General features: G+C 38.7%; 1 pseudogene; it reads right to left on the bottom strand.

Annotated features, from left to right (window-relative positions):
- Positions 1–9,317: 9,317 nt before the first annotated feature.
- Positions 9,318–10,115, bottom strand: LOC128638944 (octapeptide-repeat protein T2-like; annotated as a pseudogene).
- Positions 10,116–25,996: the final 15,881 nt, after the last annotated feature.

Genomic DNA, 25,996 nt, shown 5'->3' with positions numbered 1-25,996 from the left:
ATTTGTATGTGTGTGTATCTGAAAATGTACTTTATTTGTGTGTGTGTGTATCTGAAAATGTACTTTATTTGTGTGTGTGTGTATCTGAAAATGTACTTTATTTGTGTGTGTGTATCTGAAAATGTACTTTATTTGTGTGTGTGTGTATCTGAAAATGTACTTTATTTGTGTGTGTGTGTATCTGAAAATGTACTTTATTTGTGTGTGTATCTGAAAATGTACTTTATTTGTGTGTGTGTGTGTGTATCTGAAAATGTACTTTATTTGTGTGTGTGTGTATCTGAAAATGTACTTTATTTGTGTGTGTGTGTGTGTGTGTGTATCTGAAAATGTACTTTATTTGTGTGTGTGTGTATCTGAAAATGTACTTTGTGTGTGTGTATCTGAAAATGTACTTTATTTGTGTGTGTGTGTATCTGAAAATGTACTTTATTTGTGTGTGTGTGTATCTGAAAATGTACTTTATTTGTGTGTGTATCTGAAAATGTACTTTATTTGTGTGTGTGTGTGTGTATCTGAAAATGTACTTTATTTGTGTGTGTGTGTATCTGAAAATGTACTTTATTTGTGTGTGTGTGTGTGTGTGTGTATCTGAAAATGTACTTTATTTGTGTGTGTGTGTATCTGAAAATGTACTTTGTGTGTGTGTATCTGAAAATGTACTTTATTTGTGTGTATCTGAAAATGTACTTTATTTGTGTGTGTGTGTGTATCTGAAAATGTACTTTATTTGTGTGTGTGTGTATCTGAAAATGTACTTTATTTGTGTGTGTGTGTGTATCTGAAAATGTACTTTCGATTAAAAAATAATAAAAAATAAATTAAATGAAAAAAGCATGATTTATTAGAAAATATCTGGAGGGGAAAAAGGGCTTGGTTTCATAACCTTAAAAAAGACCCATACAGAAGGTACTTAAAGGGACATTAAACCCAAAAATGTTCTTTCATTATTCATATACAATTTTTACAAAGTTTACAATTTACTTCTATTATCAAAAATGTTTAATTCTCATGTTATTCTTTGTTAAAGAGATACCTAGGTAGGTAGTGTGCACATGCCTGAAGCACTACAGAACAGGAAATAGTGCTGCCATCTAGTGCTCCTGCTAATGTATAACATTGTTGCAAAACTGCTGCTATATAGTACTGCAGACACGTGCACACTCTTGAGCTTACATTTCTGCTTTTCAAATAAGGATAACAAGAAAATGAAGAAAATATGATAATAGAAGTAACTTAGAAAGTTGTTTAAAATTGTATGTTCTATCTAAATCATGTAACAAAAAAAATGGTTTTACATCCCTTTAAAGGCTTAAATGTTACCTTAAAGGGACAGTATACACCAATGTTCATATAACTGCATGTAATAGACACTACTATAAAAATGAATATGCACATATACTGATCTAAAAATCCAGTATAAAACCTTTTAAAAACATACTTAGAAGCTCCCAGTTTAGCATTGTTGATGAGGTTAGTCTGGGACACCCAGTGAAAGGGGCTGGGAAACCTGAAAAAGCAGAAACTCCCCCTTCCTCCTTCCCTGCATTTGAAAAGACAGATTACACAAACACGAGCCAGCAGGAGTCTGTAAATATCTGACACTTTGGGGCTTAGTTAGGAGTCTGAAAATCATCAGAATTTTATTAAAAATTAAGCAAAACTATACATTGTTACAAAAACACTCCCTGATTGGCTATATAACTGGATCATCTACAAAACATTTATGCAAAGAAAAATCTAGTGTACAATGTCCCTTTAATGAACCCCTGCCTCAAATCAGAGTATTTTTTGTGTGCAGATATTTACAATTTCATTTTTATTTGTCAGTAAATTATACAAAATAGAAAAATTATCTAGAACATCCAAACAAATTAAATGACATTTTATACTGAAAATCTCACTTTGACGTGTTTACAGTGGAGCAAGGGATTCTGGGTATGGAAATTTAGCTTCACAATCCATCAACATTTTTGCTTCTAAAATCTGTTTTAACAAGAACTGTGCTACACAATCATCTATTTTGTATCATTTTACTCACCATAAATTAAACTATCGCAGTAAATTATGATGAGCTTGCACGTTTACTATGATCGCCTTATTGTTCTTTAGACTTTCCTAAAGGCCACATTACACATAATCCCAAACTAATTGCAGATAAGTTTGCGTACATTTACTCTAAATTACATAAAGGTAAGAAAATTGATCCTATCCCAACTGCTGACATAATTTACAGCAATACATAAACCAGATATTTCTACCTCGTCTAGACTTGCAAGCAATCGCCAATCTGTATGCTCTGATATCTACACAAGATCTTTTTTTTTTTTTTTAAAGCCCTGGAATTCTTTAAGCTGCCCAAAGTGCCCAGACCAGATTGTATCACTATGTTTTTAAAACAATGTTTTTTTTATCCACCGTCTAACTTTATTCTGTAATTAGTTATTTACTGGGAAAAGAATTCCCGTAGACATTAATGTGGCATAAAAGGGTTTCTGAAAACCAGGGTGGGACCTTTATTTGATGGCAATCATAGGCTCAATTTTAAGATCTTTTTAGATTAGCTTACTTAAAGGGACACTGAACCCAAATTTTTTCTTTCGTGATTCAGATAGAGCATGTAATTTTAAGCAACTTTCTAATTTACTCCTATTATCAATTTTTCTTCATTCACTTGCTATCTTTATTTGAAAAAGAAGGCATCTAAGCTTCTGTTTTGCTTCAGGACTCTGGACAGCACTTTTTTTTATTGGTGGATGAATTTATCCACCAATCAGCAAGAATAACCCAGGTTATTCGCCAAAAATGGGCCGGGATCTAAACTTACATTCTTGCATTTCAAATAAAGATACCAAAAGAAGGAAGAAAATTTGATAATAGGAGTAAATTAGAAAGTCGCTTAAAATTGCATGCTCTATCTGAATCACGAAAGAAAAAAATTGGGTTCAGTGTCCCTTTAACCCCTTAACGACCGAGGACGTGCAGGGTACGTCCTCTAAAAAATGTCAGTTAACGACCAAGGACGTACCCTGCACGTCCTCAGTCTGGAAAGCAGCTGGAAGCGATCCTGCTCGCTTCCAGCTGCTTTCCGGTTATTGCAGTGATGCCTCGACATCGAGGCATCCTGCAATAACACTTTCTGGCCATCCGATGCAGAGAGAGCCACTCTGTGGCCCTCTCTGCACCGGACATCGATGGCCGGTATCGTTGGTGGGTGGGAGCCGACTTGGGAGGCGGGTGGGCGGCCATCGGTGAGATCTGGAAGGTGGAGGGGGGCGGGATCGGGGGCGGAGCCTTCGGGGGCGCGCACGGGCGCGTGGGCGTGCACGGTGGGTGGCGGGCGGGCGCGTGCACGGGGCGGGAGCGGGTGGGAACTGCTACACTACAGAAAAAAAGTAAAGAGTAAAGTGTATTAAAAAATGAAATAAACATTTTTTAAAAAAAGCATTTAAGCGATCTGGAAGGGGTGGGGGGTTGGTATTGGGGGGGGGGAAGCTACACTACAGAAAAGGGAATTTTTTTTAATAAAAAAACATATTTTCACTAAAATGGGTACTGGCAGACAGCTGCCAGTACCCAAGATGGCGCACATTAAGTCAGAGGGGGAGGGTTAGAGAGCTGTTGGGTGGGGGATCAGTGAGGTTGGGGGCTAAGGGGGATCCTACACAGAAGCATATGTAAATATGCTAAAACAAAATGCACAAAAATGCACAAATTTTCCTTTTATTTTAGTACTGGCAGAGTTTCTGCCAGTACTTAAGATGGCGGGGACATTTGTGGGGTAGGGGAGGGAAGAGAGATGTTTGGGAGGGATCAGGGGGTCTGATGTTTCAGGTGGGAGGCTGATCTCTACACTAAAGCTAAAATTAACCCTGCAAGCTCCCTACAAGCTACCTAATTAACCCCTTCACTGCTAGCCATAATACACGTGTGATGCGCAGCGCCATTTAGCAGCATTCTAATTACCAAAAAGCAACGCCAAAGTCATATATGTCTGCTATTTCTGAACAAAGCGGATCCCAGAGAAGCATTTACAACCATTTGTGCCATAATTGCACAAGCTGTTTGTAAATGATTTCAGTGACAAACCTAAAATTGTGAAAAATGTAATGTTTTTTTTAATTTGATCGCATTTGGCGGTGAAATGGTGGCATGAAATATACCAAAATGGGCCTAGATCAATACTTGGGGTTGTCTACTACACTACACTAAAGCTAAAAATACCCCAAAAAGCTCCTTACATGCTCCCTAATTAACCCCTTCACTGCTGGGCATAATACACGTGTGGTGCGCAGTGGCATTTAGCGGCCTTCTAATTACCAAAAAGCAATGCCAAAGCCATATATGTCTGCTATTTCTGAACAAAGGGGATCCCAGAGAAGAATTTACAACCATTTATGCCATAATTGCACAAGCAGTTTGTAAATAATTTCAGTGAGAAACTGAAAGTTTGTGAAAAAATTTGTGAAAAAGTGAACAATTTTTTGTATTTGATCGCATTTGGCGGTGAAATGGTGGCATGAAATATACCAAAATGGGCCTAGATCAATACTTTGGGATGTCTTCTAAAAAAAATATATATATGTCAATGGATATTCAGGGATTCCTGAAAGATATCAGTGTCCCAATGTAACTAGCGCTAATTTTGAAAAAAAAATGTTTTGAAAATAGCAAAGTGCTACTTGTATTTATGGCCCTATAAGTTACAAAAAAAGCAAAGAAGATGTAAACATTGGGTATTTCTAAACTCAGGACAAAATTTAGAAACTATTTAGCATGGGTGTTTTTTGGTGGTTGTAGATATGTAACAGATTTTGGGGTTCAAAGTTAGAAAAAGTGTGTTTTTTTCCATTTTTCCTCATATTTTATAATTTTTTTTATAGTAAATGATAAGATATGATGAAAATAATGGTATTTTTAGAAAGTCCATTTAATGGCGAGAAAAACGGTATATAATATGTGTGGGTACAGTAAATGAGTAAGAGGAAAATTTCAGCTAAACACAAACACTGCAGAAATGTAAAAATAGCCTTGGTCCCAAACGGACAGAAAATGGAAAAGTGCTCTGGTCACTAAGGGGTTAATATAGTTCTAATAAGTGGTGTATTTAGGTTCTGTGCTGCCCTATGCACCCAAAATTCTACTGCCCCTCCCCTCCTCACCTGTAAAGTGACATCTTTTTTCCATGGCATTTCCAAAGTAAATGTTCATGTTCAAGTGTGCGTGTGTTTATATGTGTGTGTGTCTGTGTGTTTATGGTGTGTGCGTGTTTATATGTGTGTGTGTCTGTGTGTTTATGGTGTGTGTGTGTTTATATGTGTGTGTGTCTGTGTGTTTATGGTGTGTGTGTGTAGTGTGCGTGTATAGTGCAGTGTGTATGTGTGCAGTGAGGGGGGGTGTAGTGGGACTCAAAAAGTGCTGCACCCCAAAAATCTGCTGCCCTAGGCAAGTGCCTTGTTTGCCTAGGCCAAAATACGCCCCTGGTTCTAAAATATCTCCACCATAAGCTTTCTTCTGATAAAGCTAGGTAGGCTGATAGGAGCTCACGAGTGTGCCTGTGTCTTTAGCAGTCCATGTATAACATTGCTATAAACAATGTTATAAACACTGCTGCCAGCTAACTAGAGACACGTGAACAATCCTGAGCTCACCCAGAATTACTCTGTAATAAAACATACCCAGGATTACTCTGTAATAAAACATACCCAGGATTACTCTGTAATAAAACATACCAAGAGGACCATGCAGAATTCATAACAGAAGTAAACTGGAATTATTATTATTGTTTTATCCAGTACATTTAAGTTTAATTTTGACTTTACTGTCGCTTTAAAGATTTCCTATATATAGATGCAGCACTACATTCATTTGACTTCTGAAGTAAAATTTGTAAAGCTCTGAGCTTCATGTCAACACATAATAGGGTTAGCATTCTCTGAAAATCACTAATAATACATATCATTTCTGTCCCTTCTCATGTATAGTTTTTGCACTATGCATATAAAAAACAACAGCACCTGGTATTAGGAATAAAGGAGTAATGACTGGAACCTTCATAGGTGATGTGACCTTTTTTAGTTTATTTGTGAATGATAATCTGCTCTCTTTCACAAAGCCAATGAGTTTTTGTTGGGGTTCTTTCATTTTTTGTTGTTGTTGTTGTTGCGGGGGGGGGGGTGTTATTTCTATTCAATGCAGTACCCTATCACTTTTGTCTATTTAGATTTTAAAAAGGGAATCCTTGGCTGATGCACATTCATGTTGACTAAACCATAATGTCAGCAAGTCACGGTTGTATTACAATGTTTCTTTTTATTAGTGATAACTTTTGAAAGGAGAATTTGTGCAAAAGCACGTATAGTACAAAAGTTGATTTTAATCACATCTAAAGTGCATTGGTTTTCTCCACTACCCTTCTGCATTGGCCAGAATCAAATCCTGCCTTTAGGTAAGTTATACCCCATTCAGCCCTTTGGCAATTAAGAAATCATTACTCTATCATATTTATTATGTTATCTGTCATTTCCCTTCAAAACGGGATCTAATGAAAAGGGAACTGGAGTTACTTTCTCATGGGTTTCCTATTGATTTATTTGAGGCACAGATTACAACACAAGGAATATAAGGGGCTAAGAAAACGGGAAAACAAACGGTTCTATAGAATGACAGAATTGATTTCTGTGGACTCGGACCTCGTATGTGCGTAGTGTAGGCAGCAGAGATCCATCCTGTCCAGCGTGGTGCATGATAGTAAGCATTTGAGAGGTCAGACTGAATGTCCTTTCTAATGTACGGCAGAGCACGCATACGCATCATTTCCCTCCTCTAATGTTTAATTATGTACTGTAAAATAACCAGGGGTCAAATCCTACAAAAAAAGTGTGGAAACCCACCATGCTCGCAATTAATATTGTTTTATACACACACTGTATTTATCCTATATTATAAAAGGCCAAGTGTTTGTCTGAAGCCGTAATGCGCAGTAGAGACAAACACTTGGCCTTCCTGCACGCGCACCTCCGCAGTTGAAGCAGCGCACAGCTGAGAGACCTTAGCACGCGCACCCACCCGACCTCGCACGCGCATCTCTGCAGTTTAAACAGCAGCGCGGGGATCAGGTACAGGAGAATGTAAACAGCAGCGCGGGGATTAGTTACAGGAGAATGTAAACAGCAGCGCGGGGATCAGGTACAGGAGAATGTAAACAGCAGCGCGGGGATCAGGTACAGTAGAATGTAAACAGCAGCGCAGGGATTAGGTACAGGAGAATGTAAACAGCAGCGCGGGGATCAGGTACAGGAGAATGTAAACAGCAGCGCGGAGGAGAGAGAGAGAGAGAGAGAAAGAGAGAGAGAGAAAGAGAGAGAGAAAGAGAGAGAGAGAGAGAGAGAAAGATAGAGAGAGAGAGAGAGAGAGAGAGAGAGAGAAAGATAGAGAGAGAGAGAGAGAGAGAGAGAGAAACGGGCTTTAGGACCTGTATGTATATAATCTATACTCTTTGGTCAATGAAGGCAAATTAAAAACAATGAAGGGTTGAATTATTGCCTTTGGGCCTGAGACTCACCCACTTAAGGTGCAATAGTCCTATTTCTGCTGAAGGGAGCTAAATAACCCCAGAGCAAGCCACGCAGAAATTTAAGCAACATGTGTTCCACACACTGCGGAGTGATCACACAGCAGGACTGTTGACAGGCTTGCATATAGTGTATTGTAGGAAGTCTTACTGCCCATTACTAAAGGATCTCACTATCCCTCTAACCAGACTTTGCTCCAGCACCTCCCACCAGCAGCAGAAGAAGTGTTTACTGAAGCATTTTTTGTTGTCTGTCCAGGGGGAACTTAGTTCCTCCTACAAAAATGACGCAGGAAATCCGTTCCCATACATTCCCGCTGGACTTGACCCCTGAAAACAACTTTGAAATACAACTTTATTATTTATTTTGCCCAATTTTCATGCAGTAAGGAATGTCAAATACAAAAAAAAAATAATGATTCAAATAGAGCACCCAATTTTAAACAACTTTCCAATTTACTTCTATTTTCAATTTTGCTTCATTCTCTTTGAATCCTTTATTGAAGAAGCAGTAATGCACTACTATGAGCTAGCTGAAAATATTGGTAAGCCAATGACAACAGGCATAGATTTGCAGCCACTAATCAGCAGCTAGCTCCCAGCTACTAGGCCTACCTAGGTATGATTTTCAACAAAGGATACCAAAAGAATGAAGCAAATGAGATAATAGAAAAAAATGAAAAGTTGTTTAAAATTGTATGTTCTATCTAAATCTTGAAAGAAAAAATGTGGGTTTCATGTCCATTTATATCTGAAAATTAAGAGTTTTCCAGTTCTGACAACTAGAAGTGCACATGCAGACTTCACAAGCCTAACCTTGCCACACATCAGCCATTACATTGGCTTCAGCATAGATTATCTGATAAGAACTGCTAAACAATTTCTAATATAATATACAATTTTAAATAAATTACACACACACATTTAAAACAATGAACTATAACATGACACAAGGGTTTTCTCTAAAACATTTTACATCAGGGACACGAGACAACAAATTATTAGCAATACTGTAATAGAATGTTGATTAGTGATCAATCAGAGCCTAGAAATCTTACACTTACAACAAATAAGAATCTGTGTTGCTCCTGCTGTTTACTTAAACAGCAGTGCATGCTCACTGTTCTCTAGTGTGAGCCATATTGATTTCAGATTACCTTTTCAACAAGCAAGTTTACACATACAGAACACAATGTTACTTAAAGGGACATGAAACCCAAAATTTTTCTTTCATGATTCAGATAGAGAATACAATTTCAAACAACTTTCCAATTTACTTCTATTATTTAATTTGATTCTTTCTCTTGTTATCCTTTGCTGAAATGTTTATCTTGGAAAGTTCATGTGCATCAGAGAACCTAGGTTCTAGCTGTTGATTAGTGGCTGCATATATAAACTGATTGTCATTGGCTCACCCATGTGTTCAGTTAGAAACCACTAGTGCACGACTGCTCCTTCATCAAATGATACCAAGAGAATAAAACAGATTAGATAATAGAAGTAAATTAGAAAGTTGTTTAAAATTGTACTCTCTATCTGAATCATGGAATCATTTTTTTGGGTTTCATGCCCCTTTAAAGGAAGTGGCTGGCAAGATACAGCTGTTTCACCCAAAGCAAAACAAAAAAAAAAAAACAGGGATCTATCTCACTCTCTCTCTTGTTCTCTCTCTGTCTCGTCTTCTCTCTCTCGTTCTCTCTCTCTCTCATCCTCTCTCTCTCTCCCTCTTTCTTGTTCTCTGTCTTTCTCGTCCTCTCTCGTTCTTTCTCTCTCTCTCAACCTCTCTCTCTCTTGTTCTCTCTCGTCCTCTCTCTTGTTCTCTCTCTCTCTCTTGTCCTCTCTCTCGTTCTCTCTCTCATCCTCTCTCGTTCTCTCTCTCTCTTGTTCTCTCTCTCGTCCTCTATCTCTCTCGCTCTCTCTCTCGTTCTCTCTCTCTCGTCCTCTCTCTGGTCCTCTCTCTCTCTCTCGTCCTCTCTCTCTCTGGTTCTCTCTCTCTCATTCTCTCTCTCTCATTCTCTCTCTCATTCTCTCTCTCATTCTCTCTCTCATCCTCCCTCTCTCTCATCCCCTCTCTCTGTCTCTCTCTCTCTCTCTCTCTTTCTCTCGTTCTCTCCCTCTCTCGTCCTCTCTCTCGTCCTCTCTCTCGTTCTCTTTCTCTCTCTCTCATCCTCTCTCTCTCGTTCTCTTTCTCTCTCTCTCGTCCTCTCTCTCTCGTTCTCGCTCTCATCCTCTCTCTCTCTTTCTTCCTCTCTCTCTCTCTCTCTCATTCTCTCTTTCTTGTTCTCTCTCTCATTCTCTCTCTCTCTCGTTCTCTCTCTCTTGTCCTCTCTCGTTCTCTCTCTCTCATTCTCTCTCTCTCATTCTCTCTCATTCTCTCTCTCGTTTTCTCTCTCTTGTTCTCTCACTCTCGTTCTCTCTCTCTTGTCCTCTCTCTCTCGTCCTCTCATTCTCTCTCTCGTTCTCTCTCTCTCGTCCTCTCGTTCTCTCTCTCTCTTGTCCTCTCTCTCTCGTTCTCTCTCTCGTCCTCTCTCTCACTTGTCCTCTCTCTTTCCCTCTCTCGTCCTCTCTCTCGTTCTCTCCCTCTCTTGTCCTCTCTCTCTTGTTCTCTCTCGTCCTCTCTCTCTCTCTCGTCCTCTCTCTCATTCTCTCTCTCTCATTCTCTCTCTCACATCCTCTCTCTCTCATTCTCTCTCTCGTCCTCTCTCTCTCTCCCTCGCTCGTCCTCTCTCTTTCTCATTCTCTCCCTCTCTTGTCCTCTCTCTCTTGTTCTCTCTCTCTCGTTCTCTCTCTCTTGTTCTCTCTCTCTCATCCTTTCTCTCTCGTCCTCTCTCTCTCATTCTCTCTCTCTCGTCCTCTCTCTTTCTCTCCCTCTCTCATCCTCTCTCTTGTTCTCTCTCTCTCTCGTCCTCTCTCTTTCTCATTCTCTCTCTCTTGTTCTCTCTCTCGTCCTCTTGTTCTCTCTCTCACATCCTCTCTCTCTCGTCCTCTCTCTCTCTTGTCCTCTCTCTCTCTCTCCCTCGCTCGTCCTCTCTCTTTCTCATTCTTTCCCTCTCTTGTCCTCTCTCTCTTGTTCTCTCTCTCTCGTTCTCTCTCTCTTGTCTTCTCTCTCTCGTTCTCTCTCTCGTCCTCTCTCTCTCTCTTTCTCTCCCTCTCTCATCCTCTCTCTCGTTCTCTCTCTCTCTCTCGTCCTCTCTCTTTCTCATTCTCTCTCGTTCTCTCTCTCGTCCTCTTGTTCTCTCTCTCTCTCTTGTCCTCTCTCTCTCTCTTATTCTCTCGTTCTCTCTCTCTCTCGTACTCTCTCTTTCTCTCGTTCTCTCTCTTATTCACAAACAGAACACACTGCTAATCAAGTAAATGGCTGGCAAGATACATTCTCTGATTGGCTGGTCCACCCAAAGCAAGAAAACACACACAAAAAAATACAGAATAGAAAAAGCAAACAGGGATCTCTGTATCTCTTATTATTTTATATTTTATGCATCTACATGTTTCCATGTCATTGTGTATTCAGTGATAACAAAGTGGTTGGTGGTACATTAAAAAAGAAACACTTATGCAAAAAGTTTGATTGAAAGTTAAACATTTCTAGCCTCTACAGTATTTTGATTAGAAATGTTTTGGTGACCATTTTATGTGTCAATGTCTCAAAATATAAACTACCATTTTATGCTGTCTGCCTGTCTATACATAAACGCACCAGTTAAAATAGTCACTAAGCACAATACATGTAGATTGTTTAATACATATCTGTGTGTAGTTTTCAGGGACTAAGGTTTATTAGCAGTTAGCTACTTTGGTCCAAGTTGTGACTGCAGTTTCAGTTAATCACTAAGCCAAACACAGACACACAGTGCCACCTGCTGGTCAAAAGTGATATTGCTAGAGTTGATTTCAATATAGTGCAGTGGCCTAGTTTATAATAAATTACTTTGATTGATTTATTTATTTTAAAGCTGGGAAAAATTGCATTTATCGGTAATCATTGGCACAAAGTCAAAATTTACCTACTGAGTGTTGGAGTCCGGATGAAAGCTCAAAAACATATTTGGAGAAACACTTCCAAATCCTTTAAAAACAACAGCAGAGTAGGTCTATTGTTCTGGATAAAAGACATTATTTCATAAAGCATTTAAGTAAACATTATTCAGAACTAAGTGTGCATTTTCAAAACTGAGACACCTCTTGTGGCATCCTGGATAAGTGTCACAGTTGAAGTTGTACTTTATGTGCTGATGAATAAAATTTACTTTCAACTTGAAGAAATTTACCATCTTCTGTACCAGAATAGAAAATCTAGTTAAAGGGACATTGTACTGTTCTCGCTTTTAATGTGTTCCCAATAAACCACATTTCATGCTAGAGTATATTCAATTGGTTACAAATAGCTACTTTACCTGTATATTAACATTTTAAATATTTTTTTCCCCACATTGAAACTACCAGTACAAAAAAACAACTTTATAAACAAGAGTCAGCAGCAGAAATTAATCTCCCAGTGAGAAGTATTTCCCACTGCTTGAAATATAGAACACTCTTGTCAGCTATTTACAATTGTCCCTTAATTGTTTTGTAAAGGTTTGCCATATCAGCTACATAGCATTTCATCCAAACCAGAATACAAATTGTATGGAAAAAATAAATAAATCTTAGACTAAACCCAAATATAAGATGCCAAGAGGTGTTTCTGACAAAATATTTAGTAGCATATACAAAATGAATGTGTTCTAGTAGTGGTGGGATATTGGTGGGGGGATATAATAAAGGGGAGTGCTTTAGTCTAGGCAAACTAGGCATGTTTTTAGGGTGGTAGGTTTGGGGGGGCATCATTGTTTAAAGGGACAGTCAACACTAGAATTTTTGTTGTTTAAAAAGATAGATAATCCCTTTATTAACCATTCCCCAGTTTTGCATAACTAACACAGTTATATTAATACACTTTTTACCTCTGTGATTAACTTGTATCTAAGCATCTTCTGATAGCCCCCTGATCACATAACATTTTATTTATTATCTATTGACTTTCATTTTAGCCAATAAGTGCAGTGTCTGCCACAAGCCACGGGCGAGATCATAATGTTATCTATATGGCTGACATGAACTAGCTCTCCCCTGTTGTGAAAAGCAAATAAAAAAGCATGTGATAAGAGGCGGCATTCCAGGGCTTAGAAATTATCATATGAGCCTTCCTAGGTTTAGCTTTCAACTAAGAATACCAAGAGAACAAAGCAAAATTGGTGATAAAAGTAAATTGGAAAGTTGTTTAAAATTACATGCCCTATTTAAAACATGAAAGTTTTTTTTGGACTTGACTGTCCCTTTAAGGGCTATTTGAAGCATGGTTACTTCCCAGTTTATGCTCTACAAATTATGTATCAGTTAATTTTCTTACAAAACAATAACCCATAGTTATCTAGTGTGGGTGCTTGATCCTTCCATGCATCTCTGACCTCTATTTATGTGAAATATTTGAGTAAATAATGAGCTAAAATTGTTGGGGGCTGGGGAATTCAAAAGCAACAGATTTCCTAGTGCCTAGGGCTGCACAAAGACTAAATATACTACTGGTGGTATGCCTAGTGTAAAATGTACAACTCATTAATGTGATTCCTGACACTTAAAGCTATATGTCCCTCACCATTTCTCAGCAGAATTACTTATGCGCAAACCTGATCACATTTTCTCAAGTGCGCTAACCCAACATAAAAATATTAATATTTCACATTCCAATGTTCTTCACATAGCAGAGTATGTTATTTTTATTCATAAATACATACATATATCTATCTATCTATCTATCTATCTATCTATCTATCTATCTATCTATATATATATATATATATACATACACAGGTAAAGATATATACATACATATATATATATATATATATATATATATATATATATATATATATAAATATCTATTTAAAAATATTTAGAACATATTCCCCTATGTGAAAAACATTGGAATGTGAAATATTTACAGTAAATACATAACGCTAGATTACAACTGGAGAGCTAAATTATTGCACTCCCGCCATTACAAGTGGCTGGTTATTGCTACTGCCTTTTTATGTAGCTTCCATGTAGCATTTTTTTTTAATTAAAAACAACTGCACTAGGAAGTTTTGGGGGTCTAAAGTTGGTGGGAGTGGGGTATTAGAAAAAAAAACAGCACTGAAAAGTGCCTTTACATTGTGGTCTATGGGAACTTTGTGTTCCCATAGACCGCAATGTAAATATATGTGTATATGCTTATATACATATATATTTATGTGTTAATATGTGTATATACACATATTAACACATAAATATATATGTATATCATCATACATATATATTTAAAAATGCTGCCCATCGATGCGCTACTTACCCCTTTCGCTGCGCCAGGTTTTGATGCCGTCTGTGATCAGAACGAGGCTCCCATAGGAGCCTATTGAAGCGTGCTCTTGTGATTTATTTGTAATACCAGCTTGCGATATTTATCTCTCCACTTGTAATCTGGCCCATTGTTAAAGGGATAGTAAATGTAAAAAATAATGTTACAGAATTCTGCACATAGTGCAGAATTATGTAACATTATCTTAACGACAGTTTTAAAAATCCATCGGCTAGATTACGAGTTGTGCTTTAGGCTTAAAAAGCAGCGTTAAGAGGTCCTAACGCTGCTTTTTAACGCCCGCTGGTATTACGAGTCTTGCAGGTACAGGTGTACCGCTCACTTTTTTGGCCAGACTTGGAAATACCGCAAATCCACTTACGTAAATTGCGTATCCTATTTTTTCAATGGGACTTGCTTAGCGCCGGTATTACGAGTCTAACAAAAAGTGAGCGGTACAACCTCTCCTGTCAAGACTGGTACCGCATTTTAAAGTCAGTAGTTAAGAGTTTTACACTACAACGCCGTAGCATAAAACTCTTAACTTAAGTGCTAAAAAGTACACTAACACCCATAAACTACCTATTAACCCCTAAACCAAGGCCCTCCCACATCGCAAACACTTTAAAAAAAAAATTAACCCCTAATCTGCTGAACCGGACATTTAATTATAGTGTAGTGGCGGCGACGTTGGGGGGTGACAGATTAGGGGTTAATAAATGTAGGTAGGTGGCGACGATGTTAGGGCCGGCAGATTAGGGGTTAATAATATTTAACTAATGTTTGCGAGGCGAGAGTGCGGCGGTTTAGGGGTTAATATGTTTAGTATAGTGGCGACGATGTTGGGGGCGGCAGATTAGGGGTTAATAAGTGTAGGTAGGTGGCAGCGACATTGGGGGTGGCAGAGTATGGGTTAATAAATATAATGTAGGGTTCGGCAATGTTGGGGGCAGCAGATTAGGGGTTTATAAGTATAATGTAGGTGGCAGCGGTGTCTGGAGCGGCAGATTAGGGGTTAATAATTATAATGTAATCTATCGGCTAGATTACGAGTTGTGCGTTAGCCTTAAAAAGCAGCGTTAAGAGGTCCTAACGCTGCTTTTTAACGCCCGCTGGTATTACGAGTCTTGCAGGTACAGGTGTACCGCTCACTTTTTTGGCCAGACTTGGAAATACCGCATAAAACTCTTAACTAAAGTGCTAAAAAGTACACTAACACCCATAAACTACCTATTAACCCCTAAACCGAGGCCCTCCCACATCGCAAACACTTTAAAAAAATTTTTAACCCCTAATCTGCTGAACCGGACATTTAATTATAGTGTAGTGTTAGGTGTAATTGTGACTTAGGTTAGGTTTTATTTTACAGGTACTTTTGTATTTATTTTAGCTAGATAGTTATTAAATATTTAATAATTATTTAGTAACTATTCTTCCTAGTTAAAATAAATACAAATTTGCCTGTAAAATAAAAATAAATACTAAGATAGCTACAATGTAACTATATATATTGTAGCTAGCTTAGCTTTAGTTTTAAATAGGAATAATTTAGTTAATGATAGGAATATTTATTTTGATTTCTTTTAATTATATTTAAATTAGGGGGTGTTAGGTTTAGGGTTAGACTTAGGCTTAGGGGTTAATAACTTTAATATAGTGGCAGCGACGTTGGGGGTGACAGATTAGGGGTTAATAAATGTAGGTAGGTGGCGACGATGTTAGGGCCGGCAGATTAGGGGTTAATAATATTTAACTAATGTTTGCGAGGCGAGAGTGCGGCGGTTTAGGGGTTAATATGTTTAGTATAGTGGCAACGATGTTGGGGGCGGCAGATTAGGGATTAATAAGTGTAGGTAGGTGGCAGCGAAATTGGGGGTGGCAGAGTATGGGTTAATGAATATAATGTAGGGTTCGGCAATGTTGGGGGCAGCAGATTAGGGGTTTATAAGTATAATGTAGGTGGCGGCGGTGTCTGGAGTGGCAGATTAGGGGTTAATAATTATAATGTAGGTGTCGGCGATGTCGGGGGCGGCAGATTAGGGGTTAATAAGTGTAAGATTAGGGGTGTTTAGACTCGGCGTTCATGTTAGGGTGTTAGGTGTAGACATAAAATGTATTTCCCCATAGGAATCAATGGGGCTGCGTTAGTGAGTTTTCCGCTACTTTTTTGTAGGTGTTTTTGTAGAATTTTTTCAGCCGGCTCTCCCCGTTGATTCCTATGGGGAAATCGTGCACCTCTAACGCAAAACTTGTAATCTAGCCATAAAGATTTGATATATTTTAGTAGTCAAAGTTGCACTTACCTGGTCTCCTCTCCAGGATCTTCTGATCTTGGCTTCTGTTTTGAAATCGATTTGCGGGCGCGCTGTCTAATCACAGCATGCCCGATCGCGATATTGAAGTGAATGTAGCGCACTCCTTCTACCAGACCAGAGTGGGAGTGTGCTACATTCAGTTCTATAGCACGATCGGGTGTGCTGTGATTAGACAGAACGCCGGCGAAGCACTTTTGAAACAGAAGACATGATCAGAAGATCCTGGAGAGGAGACCAGGTAAGTGCAACGTTGACGGTTAAAATCTATCAAATCTTTAGATTTTTAAAACTGCAACATTATTTTTTACATGTCCCTTTAAACACTTTATTTAATATGAATATTGCATAAATATGATTTTATATGTTACCAGCTACTTGACTGCAAAGGGCTCCAATGCACTAATATATATGTCTATATATGTATACATATCTATTTATGTGTTTATATGTATATATATGTTTGTAAATACATAAATACACATATAAATAGATAAATACATATGTACTAACATATATAAATATATATATATATATATATATATATATATATATATATATATATATATATATATACAAACTCACCGGCCACTTTATCAGGTACACCTTGCTAATACTGGGTTGGACCTCCTTTTGCCTTCAGAACTGCCTCAATTCTTTGTGGCATAGATTCAACAAGGTGTTGGAAATATTCCTTAGATATTTGGGTTCATATAGACACAATAGCACCACGCAGTTGCTGCAGATTTGTTGGCTGCACATCCATGATGCGAATCTCCCGTTCCACCACATCCCAAAGGTGCTCTATTGGATTGAGATCTGGTGACTGTGGAGGCCATTGGAGTACAGTGAACTCATTGTCATGTTCAAGAAACCAGTTTGAGATGATTTGAGCTTTGTGACATGGTGCATTATCCTGCTGGAAGTAGCCATCAGAAGATGGGTACACTGTAGTCATAAAGGGATGGACATGGTCAGCAACAATACTCAAGTAGGCCGTGGTGTTTAAACGATGACCCTACCATCTGAATGTCGCAGCTGAAATCGAGACTCATCAGACCAGGCAATGTTTTTCCAATCTTCTATTGTCCAATATTGGTGAGCCTGTGCAAATTGTAGCCTCAGTTTCCTGTTCTTAGCTGACAGGAGTGGCAGCCGGAGTGGTCTTCTGCTGCTTTTGCCCATCTGCTTCAAGGTTCGAGGTGTTGTGCGTTCAGAGATGGTATTCTGCATACCTTGGTTATAATGAGTGGTGATTTGAGTTACTGTTGCCTTTCTATCATCTCAAATCAGTCTGCCCATTCTCCTCTGACCTCTGACATCAACAAGACATTTTCGTCCACACAACTGCCATTCTCTGTAAACCCTAGAGATGGGTGTGTGTGAAAATCCCAGTAGATCAGCAGTTTTTTAAATACTCAGACCAGCCCGCCTGACACTAACAACCATGCCACGCTCAAAGTCAATTGAATCCCCTTTGATGCTTGGATTGAACTTCAGCAAGTCCTCTTCACCACGTCTAGATGCCAAAATGCATTGAGTTGCTGCCATGTGATTGGCTGATTAGTAATTTGTGTTACCAAGCAATTGAACAGGTGTACTGTACCTAATAAAGTGGCCGGTGAGTGTATATATACACACATACATATTTAGATATTTGTATGAATGTATCTCTATGTTAAAGCCCTTTGAAGACTTCATATCTTTGAGCCCTTAAAACTTTTTTATGCAATTTTTTAATAATATTTTTTAATAGATATTGTTATTATGAATGTAACTGTACATTTACATGTATTTTTTATGTGTTTTGTGACACTTTTTATTCGAGCATAACAGTTGACCCGCACAAACAGCCGTGATAAACCCAATATCGCTTGCAAACAACAGTTAGTGCGCAACTTGTAATCTTGCCCATTATGGGAGAACAAAATGTCAAGCTGCACAAATCTAGAACATTGTATCCAGGTAGATGCCTCATCAAAACACATAACATCTTGGGTAAAACAGACATTTTTATCAAATACTCAATAAAGTATGTCTTGCCCCGGGCTGACACTACAACCCCTAGATAATTAAACTTAGTCACCCACTTCAAAGGTGAGATGTGTAAGCCAGCAGCTCAGGGAAAATGATCAATAGGACAGATAGAGGATTTGTCCCAGTTTTTCTTAACCGCTCCAGCAAGATTGAAACAGGAGAAGAATGTATTAATCTCAAATGATTATGTCATGTGCCATTGGTATATGCCTTTATAATGAATTGATGTTTCTCAAGTAACATATACAATGAAAATCTATATCTTCCTGAGTTAATGGGACATGAAACCCAACATTTATCTTTCATGATTTAGATAGAGAATACAATTTTAAACATTCCATTTTAATTATATTATTCTTTAGCTACCCTTTGTTGAATAAATAGCAATGCACATGTGTGAGCCAATCACAAAAGGAATCTTTGTGCAGCCACCAATCAGCAGCTTCTGAGCCTATTTAGATATTATTTAACAAAGGATATCAAGAGAAAGAAGCAAATTAAATAATATAATTAAATTGGAAAGTTGTTTAAAATTGCACCCTCTTTCTATATCATGAAAGAAAAATTGGGTTGTGTGTCCCTTTAAAGGTGGCAGTTCGGGGAGAGCAGAATGTTTGAGGTTTTTGAGTTTCAAAGGATTGAGCTGATAGGTCAAAAGTAGCATTGGGTACTTTATAAATATAACTAAAGCATACACAATGTCACAGATAGGTCTGTTTAATAATAGTCAGGGGCAAATTTTGGCCTAGGCAAACAAGGCACTTTCCTAGGGCAGCAGATTTGGGGGAGGGCAGCACTACACTACACTACACTCACACATACACACTCACTGCCCTACACACATTCACCATATATACACATACAAACATTCACATATGCACACACGGACACTTAAACATTTACTTTGGAAATGCCAAGAGAAAAATGTCACGTTGCACCCTCACCAAAAAATATTATTGCCAAAAAAGCCTAAAATCTGGGGGGCTGGGGCAGCAGAACTTTTTGAGTGCCTAGGGCAGCACAAAACCTAAATATGCCACTGTCAGTAGACAAAGAACAACTGGCCTAAAATGAGATACATTAAGAGACACAACAGAAGCTGTGAACTGGGCCCAAGTCCAGCAGGGGTAAAACTGAGAAGGCAGTCAGGTATGAGCATTCTGCTACCCTTCCCTTTCCACAGGTGTCCACAAGACGTTCCCAATCTTCCGTCTGACATTTTCTGGAAGCTCCCTCCTGCAGTTCTCTGCCTTGCTATATACGCATCTGTGAGTTGAGATACAAGATCATAAATGTCTAAACAGTGTTACATTATACATTGTGATGTGGCCTTGTCTCAAGTGCCATAATATAGCCCCTGACCTGACGTACAGAAAAGAAGAGCATTTAACAGAGATGTCTTATATATGGCTATCAAAACAAATAACAAGTTAACAAATTGAACAATACCAAAAATAAAAAGTAATAAAGAAAAAAAAACAACAATTGGTCACTTGAAAATGAATTATGCGTGTCACTGCTAATGGATATAGCGTAAACTAATGTTATCAGTGAGGAGGAGGGGATGAGGGGATATCTCCCAGGGCATTTCCGTGATTATTCGAGGTAGTTTTTCCCTGTATGAGCAATCTGCCTCTCTATCATCCCGTGTGAGATCGTAGAAGTGTTCATCAACTAGTCTGCATTAACCAGTAAAACCAAATTTTATGGTTTGTATCTACAGTCCCTAAGATTAGTTCCACAGTTTCGTGGAGTCGGTGAGTCATTTTAATTCTGTCCAGTATCTCCTGAATTCTGCTCTATTTAAAGGGACATAAAACCGAATTTTTTTCTTTTATGATTCAGATGAGCATACAATTTAAAACAAATCCTTTTTATTTTACTTCTGTTATCAAATGTTCTTACGCCTAGATTTAGAGTTCTGCATTAGCCGTCAAAAGCAACGTTAAGGGGTCCTAACGCTGCTTTTTACCGCCCGCTGGTATTTAGAGTCAGTCAGGAAAGGGTCTAACGCTCACTTCCAAGCCGCGACTTTTCCATACCACAGATCCCCTTACGCCATTTGCGTATCCTAGCTTTTCAATGGGATCTTCCTAACGCCGGTATTTAGAGTTTTGGCTGAAGTGAGCATTAGACCCTATACCGACAAGACTCCAGCCACAGAAAAAAGTCAGTAGTTAAAAGATTTCTGGGCTAACACCGGTTTATAAAGCTCTTAACTACTGTGCTCTAAAGTACACTAACACCCATAAACTACCTATGTACCCCTAAACCGAGGTCCCCCCACATCGCCACCACTATAATAATTTTTTTTAACCCCTAATCTGCCGAACGCACACTGCCGCCACCTACATTATCCCAATGTACCCCTAATCTGCTGCCCCTAATATCGCCGGCACCTACATAATATTTATTAACCCCTAATCTGCCGACCGAACCTCGCCGCTACTCTAATAAATGTATCAACCCATAAACCGCCTCACTCCCGCCTCAAAACCCTATAATAAATAGTATTACCCCCTACTCTGCCCTCCCTAACATCGCCGACACCTAACTTCAAGTATTAACCCCTAATCTGCCGACCGGACCTCGCCGCTACTCTAATAAATGTATTAACCCCTAAAGCTAAGTCTAACCCTAACCCTAACACCCCCCCTAAGTTAAATATAATTTTAATCTAACGAAATAAATTAAATCTAATTAACTAAAGTCTTCCTATTTAAAGCTAAATACTTACCTGTAAAATAAACCCTAATATAGCTACAATATAACAAATAATTATATTGTAGCTATTTTAGGATTTATATTTATTTTACAGGCAACTTTGTATTTATTTTAACTAGGTACAATAGCTATTAAATAGTTATTAACTATTTAATAGCTACCTAGTTAAAATAATTACAAAATTACCTGTAAAATAAATCCTAACCTAAGTTTCAATTAAACCTAACACTACACTATCAATAAATAAATTAAATCAATTAACTACAAGTACCTACAATTAAATAAACTAAACTAAATTACAAAAAAACAAACAAACACTAAATTACAAAAAATAAAAAAAGATTACAAGAATTTTAAGCTAATTACACCTACTCTAAGCCCCCTAATAAAATAACAAAGCCCCCCAAAATAAAAAAATTCCCTACCCTAATCTAAATTAAAATAGTTAACAGCTCTATTACCTTACCAGCCCTTAACCCCTTAAGGACACAGCCATTTTTCAATTTCTTTCCCTTAAGGACCAGGGCTATTTTTACATTTCTGCTGTGTTTGTGTTTAGCTGTAATTTTCCTCTTACTCATTTACTGTACCCACACATATTATATACCGTTTTTCTCGCCATTAAATGGACTTTCTAAAGATACCATTATTTTCATCATATCTTATAATTTACTATAAAAAAAATTATAAAATATGAGGAAAAAATGGAAAAAAACACACTTTTTCTAACTTTGACCCCCAAAATCTGTTACACATCTACAACCACCAAAAAACACTCATGCTAAATAGTTTCTAAATTTTGTCCTGAGTTTATAAATACCCAATATTTACATGTTCTTCGCGTTTTTCGCAAGTTATAGGGCAATAAGTACAAGTAGCACTTTGCTATTTCCAAACCACTTTTTTTCAAAATTAGCGCTAGTTACATTGGGACACTGATATTTTTCAGGAATCCCTGAATATCCCTTGACATGTATATATATTTTTTTAGAAGACATCCCAAAGTAATGATCTAGGCCCAATTTGGAATATTTCATGCCACCATTTCACCGCCAAATGAGATCAAATAAAGAAAAAATTAACTTTTTCATAATTTTTTTCACAAACTTTAGGTTTCTCACTGAAATTATTTGCAAACAACTTGTGCAATTATGGCATAAATGGTTGTAAACGCTTCTCTGGGATCCCCTTTGTTCATAAATAGCAGACATATATGGCTTTGGCATTGCTTTTTGGTAATTAGAAGGCCGCTAAATGCCACTGCGCACCACACATGTATTATGCCCAGCAGTGAAGGGGTTAATTAGGGAGCATGTAGGGAGCTTCTAGGGTTAATTTTAGCTTTAGTGTAGTGTAGTAGACAACCCCAAGTATTGATCTAGGCCCATCTTGGTATATTTCATGCCACCATGTCACCGCCAAATGCGATCAAATAAAAAAAAATGTTAAATTTTTTACAATTTTAGGTTTCTCACTGAAATTATTTACAAACAACTTGTGCAATTATGGCATAAATGGTTGTAAATGCTTTTCTGGGATCCCCTTTGTTCAGAAATAGCAGATATTTATGGCTTTTATGTTGCTTTTTGGTAATTAGAAGGCTGTTAAATGCTGCTGCGCATCACACGTGTATTATGCCCAGCAGTGCAGGGGTTAATTAGATAGCTTGTAGTGAGCTTGCAGGGTTAATTTTAGCTTTAGTGTAGAGATCAGCCTCCCACCTGAGGGATCCCACCCCCTGATCCCTCCCAAACATCTCTCTTCCCTCCCCACCCCACAATTGTCCCCGCCATCTTAAGTACTGGCAGAAACTCTGCCAGTACTAAAATAAAAGGCTTTTTTTTTTTTTTTATGATTTAAAAAAAAAAAAAAAAAAATCTGTTTAGCTGTGATGGACCCCCCCTTAGCCCCTAACCTCTCTGATCCCCCCCAAACAGCTCTATAACACTTGCCCACATCCTATTTGCTGCCATCTTGGGTACTGGCAGCTGTCTGCCAGTACCCAATTTGCCTCAAAAAAATGTTTTTTTTATTTTTTTGCATGTAATTAAAAGTTTTCTGTAGTGTAGCTGCCCCCCCTAATACCCTCCTCCCTCTCCCCCTCCCAGATCCTTTTGAAAATTATTTCCCCCCTCCCTCTCCCTCTCTCCCCCCCTCCCTCTCCCTCACTCCCATTCATAAATTCATTGGTGGCAGTGGCTGTTACGCGATCGCGTGCACATATGCGCGCGCACACGCGCTCCCTGCAGGCCCCCGCACGCTCCCGGCACCCGGTGTGCACATTGCACATTCAGGAACCGGATGCCGGGTAGCGATGGGCCGCCCACCCCCCTCCCTGCAGCTGCTCCCACCCACCAACGATCGGGCCCATCGCTACCGGTGCAGAGAGGGCCACAGAGTGGCTCTCTCTGCATCGGTTTTGGAAAAAAGGTATTGCAGTGATGCCTCAATGTCAAGGCATCACAGCATTACCTTGAAAGCGGCTGGAAGCGATCAGGATCGCTTCCAGCCGCTTTAAACCCTGATGTCGTACAGGGTACGTCGCTGGTCTTTAAAGACCAGGTTGTGTGCGATGTACCCTGTACGACATGTGTCGTTAAGGGGTTAAAAGGGCTTTTTGCCGGGCATGCCCCAAGAAATCAGCTCTTTTGCATGTAAAAAAAATACAATACCACCCCCCAACATTACAACCCACCACCCACATACCCCTACTCTAACCCAAACCCCCCTTAAATAAACCTAACACTACCCCCCTGAAGATCTCCCTACCTTGAGTCGTCTTCACTCAGCCGAGCAGCGATGGACCAAAAGAAGACATACGGAGCGGCAGAAGTCTTCGTCCTATCCGGGCAGAAGAGGACATCCGGACCAGCAAACATCTTCATCCAAGCGACATCTTCTATCTTCATCCATCCGACGAGGAGCGGCTCAATCTTCAAGACCTCCGGCGCGGAACATCCTCTTCTACCGACGACTACTGACGAATGAAGGTTCCTTTAAGTGACGTCATCCAAGATGGCGTCCCTCGAATTCCGATTGGCTGATAGGATTCTATCAGCCAATCGGAATTAAGGTAGGAAAAATCTGATTGGCTGATTGAATCAGCCAATCAGATTCAAGTTCAATCGGATTGGCTGATCCAATCAGCCAATCAGATTGAGCTCACATTCTATTGGCTGATCGGAACAGCCAATAGAATGCAAGCTGGTATTGTGTTTTTTTTACAGGCAAAAGAGCTGATTTCTTTGGGACATGCCCCGTAAAAAGCCCTTTTAAGGGCTGGTAAGGTAATAGAGCTGTTAACTATTTTAATTTAGATTAGGGTAGGGAATTTTTTTATTTTGGGGGGCTTTGTTATTTAATTAGGGGGCTTAGAGTAGGTGTAATTAGCTTAAAATTCTTGTAATCTTTTTTTATTTTTTGTAATTTAGTGGGTTGTTTTTTTGTAATTTAGTTTAGTTTATTTAATTGTAGGTACTTGTAGTTAATTGATTTAATTTATTTATTGATAGTGTAGTGTTAGGTTTAATTGTAACTTAGGTTAGGATTTATTTTACAGGTAATTTTGTAATTATTTTAACTAGGTAGCTATTAAATAGTTAATAACTATTTAATAGCTATTGTACCTAGTTAAAATAAATACAAAGTTGCCTGTAAAATAAATATAAATCCTAAAATAGCTACAATATAATTATTTGTTATATTGTAGCTATATTAGGGTTTATTTTACAGGTAAGTATTTAGCTTTAAATAGGAAGACTTTAGTTAATAAGATTTAATTTATTTTGTTAGATTAAAATTATATTTAACTTTGGGGGGGTGTTAGGGTTAGTGTTAGACTTAGCTTTAGGGGTTAATACATTTATTAGAGTAGCAGCGAGGTCCGGTCGGCAGATTAGGGGTTAATAAGTGTATGTAAGGTAGCGGCGATGTTGGGGGGGCAGATTAGGGGCTAATAAATATACTATAGGGGTTGGCTGTGTTGTGGGCAGCAGATTAGGGGTACATAGGTATAATGTAGGTTGCGGCGGTGTCCGGAGCAGCAGGTTAGGGGTTAATAGTATAATGCAGGTGTCAGCGATAGTGGGGGCGGCAGATTAGGGGTTAATAAGTGTAAGATTAGGGGTGTTTAGACTCGGGGTTCATGTTAGGGTGTTAGGTGCAGACTTAGAAAGTGTTTCCCTTATTGGAAACAATGGGGCTGCGTTGGGAGCTTAACGCTGCTTTTTTGCAGGTGTTAGTTTTTTTTTCATCCCAAACTGCCCCATTGTTTCCAATAAGGGAAACACTTTCTAAGTCTGCACCTAACACCCTAACATGAACCCCGAGTCTAAACACCCCTAATGCACGAGCACGTTTTTCCAGCTAGCCGCTACCGTAAGCAACGCTGGTATTGAAAGTTGAAGTGGCGGTAAATATGCCTCTACGCTCCCTTTTTGGAGCCTAACGCAGCCCTTCAGAGAACTCTCAATACCAGCGTTATTTAAAAGGTGCGGGGGGGGGGAAACATGCGTAGTGTGCACGCTACCTATCTAGGTATCTCTTCAACAAAGAATAACATGAGAACAAAGCTAATTTGATAGAAGTAAATTGGAAACATTTTTTTAAATTGCATTCTCTCTGAATCATTAAAAGAATGTGGGTTTCATGTCCCTTTAACCCCTTAATGACCAGTGCCGTAGCCTGTAGGACGCTGGTCGTTAAGCCCTTAAGGACCTGGGCCTGTCTCTGCTGCGATCTCAGAGCTTGATCATTTGGCCCCAATGTCTGAAATGCCTGGTCCTTAAGGGGTTAATGATCCTTTAATACAAACAAAGGTGAAACAGTACCTTATTGTAAGATAACAATAATCCGTAGTGATGTCGAGAAAGCCGCAAAATATTCCAAAAGGGCTGACAGTACTGTTTAAAGGCAGCATCGCTGAGAAACGTTTTACCATACATTTCAGTGGGTGGCTTTGCTTCTCTAATACCG

The sequence above is a fragment of the Bombina bombina genome, chromosome 8 (genome assembly GCF_027579735.1).
Source record: "Bombina bombina isolate aBomBom1 chromosome 8, aBomBom1.pri, whole genome shotgun sequence".
Lineage (NCBI taxonomy): Eukaryota > Metazoa > Chordata > Amphibia > Anura > Bombinatoridae > Bombina > Bombina bombina.
The sequence above is the reverse complement of the archived record's forward strand: the minus strand, read 5'-3'. Positions and strand labels throughout refer to the sequence as shown.